The sequence below is a fragment of the Etheostoma spectabile genome, unplaced genomic scaffold (genome assembly GCF_008692095.1).
Source record: "Etheostoma spectabile isolate EspeVRDwgs_2016 unplaced genomic scaffold, UIUC_Espe_1.0 scaffold285, whole genome shotgun sequence".
Lineage (NCBI taxonomy): Eukaryota > Metazoa > Chordata > Actinopteri > Perciformes > Percidae > Etheostoma > Etheostoma spectabile.
The window spans coordinates 847,120-858,223 of NW_022605579.1; the positions used below are offsets into that span (position 1 = coordinate 847,120).

The following is an 11,104-nucleotide window of genomic DNA, read 5'->3' on the forward strand; positions in this document are numbered from 1 at the left end:
AAGAGGGGGGAAAGGTTGTTGTTGAGTGGAGAAGAGCAGCAAAACGACAACTCATTATCCCAACCCCAAAAACATCCCGGGCGCACACACACACACACTGCACTCAGTCAGATTTTTGTACACCACTTTTGTTTGCGTGCTCCGTCTCTGTCATTTTGCTTTACTTATTGATGAGACTTTACAAGTTCCTTGACGGAGATGCAGAGCGTTGCAGTTTATGTCTAATTTAGTAAATATCCTTTCGCCAGTCAGGCCTGTCAGCCATTGTTTTTCTCTCTCTTCCCTATGTTCTTCCCGTCTCCGTCTCCTCCTCGGCTTCCCTCGTTTTGCTGGGTGACAGAGAGAAATCCAGCCTGGATCTGAACGATACATATTTATATACAGTACATTCTCTCGGATTTGTGCCTTTTTTGTTGTTTTGGGAGCGTCACTGTGAAAGTTTTAACTTCTGAACTGCGCGCCACAGACGAGGCCAGGTAACTAGTGCCTGATTCCGGGCTAGTTGTGTGAAACGTGTCAAGCCCTCATTGTCATTTAATGCAGAAGTGTGTGTGTGTGTGTGTATGGGGGGGGGGTGCCTGCCAAACCGCCAAGTGTCTCTACACAAGTCTCCTTTTTGCAGTACCCTTCGTTAGCGAGCACAGCGTGGCGGTGGCGGCACACAAAAAGGGAGCAAGAGCAAGAAAGATGAAATATATTTTGAATGTTTTATGGAAAAACAATCTGACACAAAGTAATATTCATCTCCTGTGAATCCAATATTCTTTTTGGAATGATATTAGACGTATCTATTATATCTTCCATTGTGTTCCCATCTGCCCTTTTCAGGATCTAAATTATGTGCATTAGTACGTAAATGGGCTAATGCCTGTCTGTATTTAGCTGGCTACATGCCGTCAATATATTCTCTGCTTCAAGAAGTAATTGGTAATTACAGTGGTCATTTAGGCAATCACTGTCTCCCCGAGATTCATGTCATTCTTAAAAATAACTAGCTCTTAACCTTTGACAGAATTCTACAGAAACTGTTCATCATCGCCCCCGCTTTGATTAATTTTTACACACACACACGCGCACATTTGCACACAATAGGCACAAATACACTCAGAAATAAAGATGGACACACACCTACAGTATCCACAAAAGTGGGTAAGAGAAAGAATGGACAAAATCAGGCCATCTTTATGCAAACAGAAAAAGAGATTCCCCCATATCGAGGGGAAGACAGAATATCGCACCTCCGATGCCATTAGTTCTATTTTATAAACAGTAAGTCTACACCTATATATGGGCCGTTTAACATCCTCCCTCCCTCTCTCCCTACATCCATCCATCCATCCAAATTCCCACCAGATTTATCTCGACTCATTGACAGTAAACTGTTTTCATCCTTCTACCTGTCTCACTTTAAACAAGCTCTCTCAGACTCCAGTCATTTCCATGCATAATGATCATCTGTAGACACTGGCGGCGGTGGTGGAGTGCTATGGAAAACTGCTATTGTATGTGAGAGAACGTAAGGGTGGCAATATTAGCATCGAACTACTTATCCGCTTACTCTGATGCCCTCCATTACCGAGCGCTCCGCACAACTCTTTTGCATCTCTACTGGCAGAATAATTCCTTGTTTTCTTATACTGTCACCCACCGGCAAATCAGCAATTTTACAATAATAACCAGGCGGAGGAAGGGTTTCATAAATTCCCCAACTCCCTAGTACTGGTTTTATGAATCTTTAATGTGAGAGTCAATGACCTCGGTCTTGATATATAGAGTAAAAGCCACAAAGGAAATAAAAAGTCTTTTATAATGATAAGTAAAAGACACAAGCTGCCCCCTTAGAGCCGTTAGTCAGCGTGTTGGCTTTGGTGGTCATCTTTATCGTTTGGTTCTCAATGATTTTGCTCATGTTGAATAAAAACTCTGGATTTTAAATTACTCACAAATCTATTTGTTTGCACAATAGGAATCATTTAGAAGAATGTACAATTGAATTTCCAACTAGATATGTTTCTTTTTAGTCCAGAATCGGTAAACCATTGTATTTATTGTTCATACTCTTGAATTACTGACATTTTTTGTGTGTTTTAGTTCCATCAGAAAAAAATGCTCCTTATTCTTCAGGGCCTAGCCATGGTTGTAGTCTCGCATTGCCAGACCTTCCTCTACAGAGCTGCGGAGGAAGGTCTGGTGAGTCCACACTGCATTCTGCGATGGGAGACAAACTTATCTTAAAGGTCCCATGGAATGGTGCTCTTTGGATGCTTTTATATAGACCTTAGTGGTTCCCTGATACTGTATCTGAAGTCTCTGTTATATAGACCTTAGTGGTCCCCTAATACGATCTGAAGTCTCTGTTATATAGACCTTAGTGGTCCCTAAACTGTATCTGAAGTCTTTTTATATAGACATAGTGGTCCTAATACTGTATCTGAAGTCTCTTTTATATAGACCTTAGTGGTCCCCTAATACTGTATCTGAAGTCTTTTATATAGACCTTAGTGGACCCTAATAGTATCTGAAGTCTCTTTTATATAGACCTTAGTGGTCCCCTAATACTGTATCTGAAGTCTTTATATAGACCTTAGTGGTCCCTAATACTGTATCTGAAGTCTCTTTATATAGACATTAGTGGTCCCCTAATACTGTACCTGAAGTCGCTTTATATAGACCTTAGTGGTCCCCCAATACTGTATCTGAAGTTCTTTTAATAGACCTTAGTGGTCCTAATACTGTATCTGAAGTCTCTTTTATATAGACCTTAGTGGGCCCCTAATACTGTATCTGAAGTCTCTTTCCAAAATTCTCCTTGGTGCAGAATTCCAGCCACTAGAGCCAGTCCCACAATGAGCTTTCCTTAGTATGTGCCATTTCTGAGTCTGTAGCTTTTGAGGAGGAGAGGGGGGGGGGGGGCAACGTGGAGGCTGGGGGTGCTGCCTTGACCAACTGCCCACTTGTCATTTGAAAGCCATAATGTCTTCTCATGGGTTGGCCAAATTCTCTGGGCGGGAAACCAGAGAAAGAGGAGGTAACCTTTCCCCTTATGACCTCATAAGGGGCAGGATTCCAGATTGGCCCATCTGAGCTTTCATTTTCTCAAAGGCAGAGCAGAATACCCAGGGCTCGGTTTATACCTTTCACCATTTCTATCCACTGGGGGACCATAGGCAGGCTGGGGGAACAAATATTAATGTTAAAAACGTCATAAAAGGGACATTTTCATGCCATGGGACCTTTAAGCACAATCGTCGGTAACACTTTACTTGAAGTTTTCTACATAAGAGTGACCCTCATGAACCCTAACCCTGACCTGCCATGACAAAACCAAATGACATTTACTAAAAGAAGCGTTATGTCATAAATATTCATGACTTGTTTATGATTTTTTATGCAGCATTCAACAGTTTCAATGTTTATATGTGTAGAATGTCACAGACATGAAACAAGTATAAATATGGACTTTAATTCAACACTTCTTGTTTCCCTTTCAGATTAAAAGCTCTGTTGCTTTTTAGTTAAGTCAGGGCTTTCATAAATGTGAAATACCTGCATGTCCAAACTTTGGAATACAGAGAAAAAACACTCAAGCCATGTGCAGATAGCGCTTTGCAGATATATTAGAATAAGGATCACGCTATTATAATCTAAAATAACCAATTTTGACGTTCATAGGCCTTAAGCTGTTCATGTGCAACAGCTGACTAGCTAACTAGTTACATGCAAATTGATGTTAGCTGTGACATAAGCTTGAAATTTGAGCTTGTGAGTTGTGAGTCTTGTGCTGCGTTCTCTGGTTGTAACTGTGAGTCTATGATCAGTCTGGATCAACGGATGTACATTTCCAGGATAATTTCCTGCTCATCTGATGTCCCGCACCTTTATGCTTATTGCCGTTCTCAAACTCCCTTTGCTTCCGGGAAAAAAAACACAAACTTTGAGCCTGAAAGCTGCTCGCTGAAAATGGCAAGTTTTGAAGAAAATTTGGATGGCTGCTACGAGGCCGGCCTGCTTGGTTCTTTTGGGGAATGATTGTGAAGATTTACAAAGAAAGGAATTTCCTCTCTAACCGGGACGTTTTGGGCAATTGTTGGGATTGCTGTGGACGAAGTACACATGGCAACAGACTGGTAAGAGCCAATGACGTTCAACCATGTATCTGTGTGGATCATGTATCATGCATGTTACTGTGTTGTGTCAACAGTTAACTTCATTTAATATTATATGTGGCATTTTCTTTTGCAGGGTGTAAATGTTCAACTAAAACACTTTAATTCCTGAGACTTTTTTACAGAGGCACTGTCGCTGCCTCCGGAGGCAGCCCCGCCCAAGACGATTGTGATTGGTTTAAAGAAATGCAAACAACCAAGAGTGGTTTTTTTTCTCCTATCCTAGAATTACTCCACAGTGCTGTGAAGATAGAGCTGGCAATGCGAGACTAGTCTATGACAACAGCGACCAACCGGGGGACGGCTGTTCACAGGGGCGTCAGAGTGGGAGGGGGGACTAGAACTGAGTGCCCAGGGCCCTCATGTGAAGAGGGACTGAATAGATGCTAGAATTAAAAGATATGGATGTGGGGAAGGGGCCATACAGAATGCCGTTATACAGGGTCTAGAGTTCTGTGCAACGCCCCTGTTTGCTCAGGAGGTAAAGTCCCCTGATCGCAGAGTTGACGGTTTGTTTCCCAACGCCTTCTGTCCATATGGCAGGGTGTCTTTGGGCAAGCCACAGCTCGGCACCATCAGTCTGTGATTGTGAATAAATAAATGAGAGGCAAATTGTAAGGCACTCTTTGTAAATGCATCCATTTGCATTACTGGTTCATGGAAATCCAGTTTTTGAATGAAATAAAATGAATCAGTTGTGTGCTAAGACATTCTTAGCATACAGACAGCGAGACAACCGCCTTCTGACTGAGACATGTACATATATATATATATATATATATATATATATATATATATATATATGCTGTACAGAACACACACTTTACATTGTAGATCAGAATAGTGATACAGCTGATTCTGGTCACAAAAGTACAAAGTACTAGAACCAAGGTAAACCAGATAAAAGAAGCATGGCGGTGAAAAAACTAAATATATACATTTAAAAGTCTCAGGGGGCAGGAGAAGTAGAGAAGGAAAGGTTAAAACAACTCAGCAGGTATTTTGTACACTGAACCCCAAAAATGTGATTTGCACACCTTATAATTCCTCCCTCCTGCAACGTTTGTCCTCACTCAGACGGAGAAATGAAATGAAAATGAAGTCAAAGAATAGTCCCTGTAATATTAATGAGACAGCGGAGTTTGCATGGTATAATTTAAGATGCCTTTTTTTATTTATTTTTTACATGCTTGACTTACACACAGCTCTGAATTACGCGTTGAGAATAATTCGAAGTTGAGCAGATGTACCTGCAGAATGTGATGTTCAGTCTCAGTGGGGCTACAACGATGGGGCATTTTCCTGCAACTGTCAGGGAAATAAGTGTGACCTTTTGAGCTACTCCATTTAAGAGATCATCAAACCAATTTGCTTCCATGCCACTTTTTAAAAAACAAAAACAGAGTACATATTGTATTTGTTGCAGCCAAATGTTATGGACTGTTAACCGCCCAACAGACGTCCTTGATTCCAGTGTTCTGCTTTGATTAAAAAATTAATCACTGAATAATAACGTGAATGTAGAGACAATGGAAAACCCCATGGAAGTCTCAATCCACATCTACAGTACGTGCACATTTTGTTGATGACTCACCTCCCACCCTCGGCCACTACAATACACTGTGTGCTTACAAGTGGGAACGCACACAAGCAATCACCTTAAAACATAAAACAGCATCAAATCTTTTGTCAACTAAAACCCTGTGCACATGGGATTGTTTTACAGCACAGAGACTGAATGCAATGTAGAAATCTCTCCCGACATGTGTGTCTTGGAACACATCCATTGACTTTTGGAAGCACAGTCCGAACGTTGAAGCAGGCTCCATTAGGAGTTACAGTTTTTCCAAAAACAAGGGCCTTGGAACTGAAATACTGTAATCGGGTGTTATTCCTTACACCTGGGTTTGACATGTCAAAATGTCCTCAGGTCTAAAGGCCAAACCAGCATTTTAAACGTTAAAAATCACGTGTTTTTTTACAAGGCTATTGTCCTATCGGTGTATATGTGAGGAAGAAGGAAATAATTTTCAAAATCCAACTTTGAACTTTGTCATGATAATTCACAACATTTACCAATGGCAAGCCATTGGGACAGACAGGGAACAGAGAGCCACTGAATCCAAAATGGAGGACGCTAGTTTATGTAAATGTATGCAATCTTTGTTTGTTTGGAGTATAAACTGCTTCACAAAACAGACAAGTTATGCTGAAAAATGTGTATTTTCCCAATGACACCAAGATTAACCAGCTTACTAAGGGCAGTGGTGGCCTAAAGTTTAGAGAAGTGAGGTTGTCGGTTCAATACCCAGACCAACAGGATAAATTTGGGTGGGGAAGTGTCCCCCATTACCACCACTGAGGTGCTTTTGAGCAAGGCCCTGAACTGCTAGCTGCCAGCTATGACTGGGTAACTGTTCTCAATCGGCTTACCTGGTTAAATATAGGTTAAAAGGAACATAACTTTAATAAAGTCGGTCACTAGCTCTGAGGACTTTATATCCCCTTCAAAAGTTCTTTATTGAATGAAATGATGGGGAATAACCAGCGCAGATAAAACAAAAAGAAGCTCAGAGAGCTAGACCTAGCATAATGCTAACTTTACGGGTGACACATGGTTTTGCCAAAGCAGGAAAAGGAAATTGCTAACAACATTAAGTATGGCCCATTAGGTGGCCCAATAACAACAGCTTTTACAAAACAGACCCCTGAAACTAATATTTAATGGTTTGTTACTACTTACACCTGTGTATGCAATGTCAAAATGTCCACAGTGACAAAGTCCAAACCAGTATTTAGAACGGCTAAATCAACAATAAAAAAAATGTCAAGGCAATCGTGATGACAGGTGGATTTGCTGGTACGAAGTAAAGGTGTGGAACATTTCCAATTTGCAGGATTGACCAATAGCAAGCCGTCTCAACGATGCTAGACAGGGTTTAGTAAGAGGGAAATTCCACTTAGGGACACAGGACTCTCACCCAGGAGAGCGGGGTTTGTGTCCCGTGTGTGTCCTTAACCGTCCCGATATTGCAGTGTGTCCAGGAAGCCGCTTTCTTCTTTAACTGTCCCATTAGTTTTCCCGCGAGTCATGGAACCGTTTCCTTAACCTAATAGCGTCAAAAGCAACGCCAATAGTCCCGCCCAAGCGCGTTATAACACGCTAATTGAGACCAACGACAAAGTCACCTGACCAAAAGTCCCTATTTTACAAGATGGGAGTGAGAATGTGTTGTCATGTCTCGAGATCGGTTGAAATTATTGACACTGATTCCCTTTCAGGACTACAACAGTGTCTGATGATGCAAACAAAGAGAAACTGTGGAAGCTCAGACCATGTTTTTGTGCCTACTACAAAGTGAAACAAAAAGGCAGTACAACGTTTTATTTAAAAATGAAATAAAGACAAAAACTGCCTGAAATGTTCTATGTTTTCATTATGTTATGGGACAAAATCTGTTAATGTACCTAAAATTAACATTGTTGTGAGTTGAAAGTTGCCCAAAACGCCCAATGTATTAAATGTAATACACAGAAAATACCATATAACACTTGTACAGTTTTTGGGGAGGATTTTGTTAAAAGGTTTAATTAACATCTCAGTTCCAAACAATTAGAATTTTTTGGGCTATTTTTTCACGTGTCAGGCTTACACTTTTTTGGGATAACTTGACAACCCTCTAGTGAATCAAAAAAAAATTATTAAAAAGCATCAAAAAGGTGGAAAAAAGTGACAAAAACGTCAGAAAAAGCACCGACAAGGTAAAAAGAAAAGCTACAAACACATCGGAAAGCTTCAAAAAGCAACAAACGTGTACTTCTTTAACCCTGTGTTGTCCTCCCGTGTCAAAAATTGACAAAAAATTGACATTTTCGTCCCTTTATCAGACTTTTAGTTTTTAGTTTTCACTACCACCACCTTACTACCACTAGTTTTACACGACTTTTTGGAATTCATGGTCAATAACCCTCATTTATACAGAATTGTACCTAATATTTGAGTTAAAAAAGCAGAAATTCTGAATTAATTGGACTAATAGAGGAATGAAAGTGATCAATTGTATTTGCAAAGAGCGTTGTAAGGAATCCAATCCATTTTTTTGTGGTAATTTGGTTAAAAAGAAACCCATATTTCAGATATAGACATTTTTTAAAGGGGTCAAATTTGACCTGAGGACGACAGGAGGGTTAATCTCCCTAAACCAACCTCCGTGGCCGACAAACATTGTCGAAGCACAAATTATGCAATTCCAAATCCAATTGCAAATCAGGTTCTATGGACAATTTCTGTTGAAATATACAGTCAAACAACTGTAAATACAGAGCTACTTCTTAGAGTGAATGAGTACATCACTAGGCCTGTAGCACTGTTTATTATAATGGATAAAGATGCCTGGTAAGACGGGGCCCATTAGAACGCTCACTGGATAAAGATGAAGACCCCCCCCCCAGTTCCTCTCAACATGCATGCATCTAATAAAAGGAAAAAAGCCCCCCAAATCATCTTTAAAAACCAGAAGACGGAAACTGTATCTACAGTGGGAAGAAAAGATTTTGATACAGATATATCATATAGGCACTATTTTACTTCATGAATTTCAGTTACATATTTACACAGGAAAACTTCTCTCTCTTAATTCATGAAGCCATTACACAAAGATGCACTTGAATAAAAAGGCTGTATTCTCAGAACAGGCTTGTTACTGTCAGGAAAGCTTCCAGGCGTTGAATCCATGACGTCTTAAAAGAAATGAATACAAAAGCACCGGATGTGTAGTTAATATCAGAATCATGTAAATAAGGGGTGAACACGCGTCCGGGCGAGCGCTCGGTTCGACTCACACACTTGGACGTGACGTGTGGCCCATTTAGCCATGCCCATCGGACGGCACACTGCTGATGGAGATGAGCAAAGTGGATTTGTCGTGATGGATGTGACAGAAGGACTGAGCGATCGCGGGGCCTTTTTAGCAGAAGCATTCATACACGTCAATATTCATCCAGGCCCCCCCCCCCTAAACTCACTATACATCCTCATCAAGGCTGATAGAGCATAGGAATACCAGGGATGAGAGGCTGAGGGTGGACGTTAAGTAATGTTACATTAGGCACGTGTGTGTGTGTGTGTGTGTGTGTGTGTTTGTGTGTTTGTGTCCTGTGTGTTAAGTGGCTGATTGTAAAGAACAGGCAGAATACGTGTGAGACAATTTGCTCTCCACTCGGCAATTCAATATCTTTGCATGAAAGGAAGAAATACTTCCTTGCCCGACCCTAAATCCCCTCTAGACGGGGGAAGAAAAAAGAAAGAAAAAAATCATCACTGATGGATATAATTTTAGAGGGAAAAATGAGTGAAAGAGGCAGAGAGAGGATATAAAAGCAGATTATATTTAAGCAGTAATCAGGACAGTGAAGAGCTTGGGAGATTTTAATATGTTTAAATGTTCTTAATTGGGCTCAGAGTGGAGTGGGGCCCCCTGAAAGCATCCACCCAAAACACTGCTCTAAAGGTAAAAGCAGATTGGCTTTTATTGAATTGTAATGAGAAGTGGGAAATTGGATGTTAATTCTGTCCCCGGAGTAAGCGAGCGCTCCCTCTGCTCGGTGCGAGGTGTAGCTGTATCGGGGTCGTGCGATTGAAGTTGTGTTGCACCTCGTTCAGTTATTTAAGGTAAGAGGGAGGGCGTCGTTAAAACTTAATGAATTTTGCGCTTGGTGTTATATATGTGCCAAAGAATGTGTGCCAGTATTTGTGTGCGTGTGCTGGCGCATATTCAGCGGCATGCACAATACCGCCAAACAACCACACACACACACACACACACACACACAGATGCATAACTCACGATGTCTATAGACAATCACGTTCAGCTCTGACACTGCTGTCACCTTATCGAGGCCTTGTAGGAATTACACCCCGGAAGATCTGCTCCAAACCCACTCCGAACACACTCTGAGCGGGTTTTTTCACCGGATATTATCAAGATTTCACACTGGGAAAAGGAAATATTAGTGTGGCAAACATATCTGCCAATGCAAACTTGCATCTTAAAGAGGCGTAGCGACGACGCAGCTCGGAAGGGGGAAAAAAAAAAAGACAACCAAGAAAAACCAGCATTTCCATGCACTCTGTCCCTTTCAATTGTAAAATCAGCTTGGCAAAAGAAGCGGCGCCATAAAATTCAGCTGTGGTTTTCTTTCAGCCAAAGCGCTTTTCTTTTGTAGGGGGGGGGGGGGGGGGGGGGGGGAGCGAGAAGGAAAAAAAAAAAAAGCAGGAAGAAAAGCCTAGGTCTTAGCTGTGAGAGCAAGAGTGTGGGGAAAAGCATGGGTCCATCTGGCAGCGGGTGGAGGCAGCTTTGTGGTGATCGGCTCCAAGACACACTGCTACAGAAGGGTCCTTCTCTGCAACACCTGCAGAATACCTCCGAGCCCCGACTGCCATGCCCGCCTGCTTGCATTGTCTGACACAAAGTACGGGCGTACGACGCCACGACCTGTGGTCGCCCCTTTCGCCCAAACCTGGGAACAGGGGACAGGCCTCTCAGATTACATTAGATCCCGTGCACAACGTGTGCACGTGCAGGCGACTGGAGTCATAGCAGCGTTCGTTCCCATAAATAAAACGTATCGATGTGCAGGGAGAAAGCGATGGAAGAGACAGGGGTCGAATGAAAGCAACAGACGCAGATAACGACAAGAAGAGGGAGCGACGGAGCAGCCAGACGGATGAGAGTGTGCGCGAGGGGAGAACACGTAAGAGCGATAGAAGGAGAGAGAGATGTCTCTTTTTATTTACCCTCATGCTTCAGCGCTCCTCGTTAAGAAGGGGAGGACACGGGGACCGCATCGCCCAATTTGCCGCCCATGTCTGTGTGTTTCTCAATTGATTTCTCTGACAAAGTCCGGAATCATTTTTCAACTCTCCTTCATCCTCTTTT

At 41.9% G+C, this 11,104-nt stretch overlaps 1 long non-coding RNA gene across 1 annotated transcript in view; it reads right to left on the reverse strand.

Moving 5' to 3' along the window:
* Positions 1 to 4,036: 4,036 nt before the first annotated feature.
* The window catches only part of LOC116686022 (uncharacterized), a 20,444-nt gene continuing 13,376 nt past the window's right edge, over positions 4,037 to 11,104 (reverse strand). Inside the window, exons 2-3 of the long non-coding RNA XR_004331126.1 lie at positions 6,415 to 6,421; positions 4,037 to 4,156 (exon numbers count right to left, since the gene is read on the reverse strand). This is a non-coding gene — a long non-coding RNA (uncharacterized LOC116686022). The remainder of the gene's footprint in view (positions 4,157 to 6,414; positions 6,422 to 11,104) is intronic.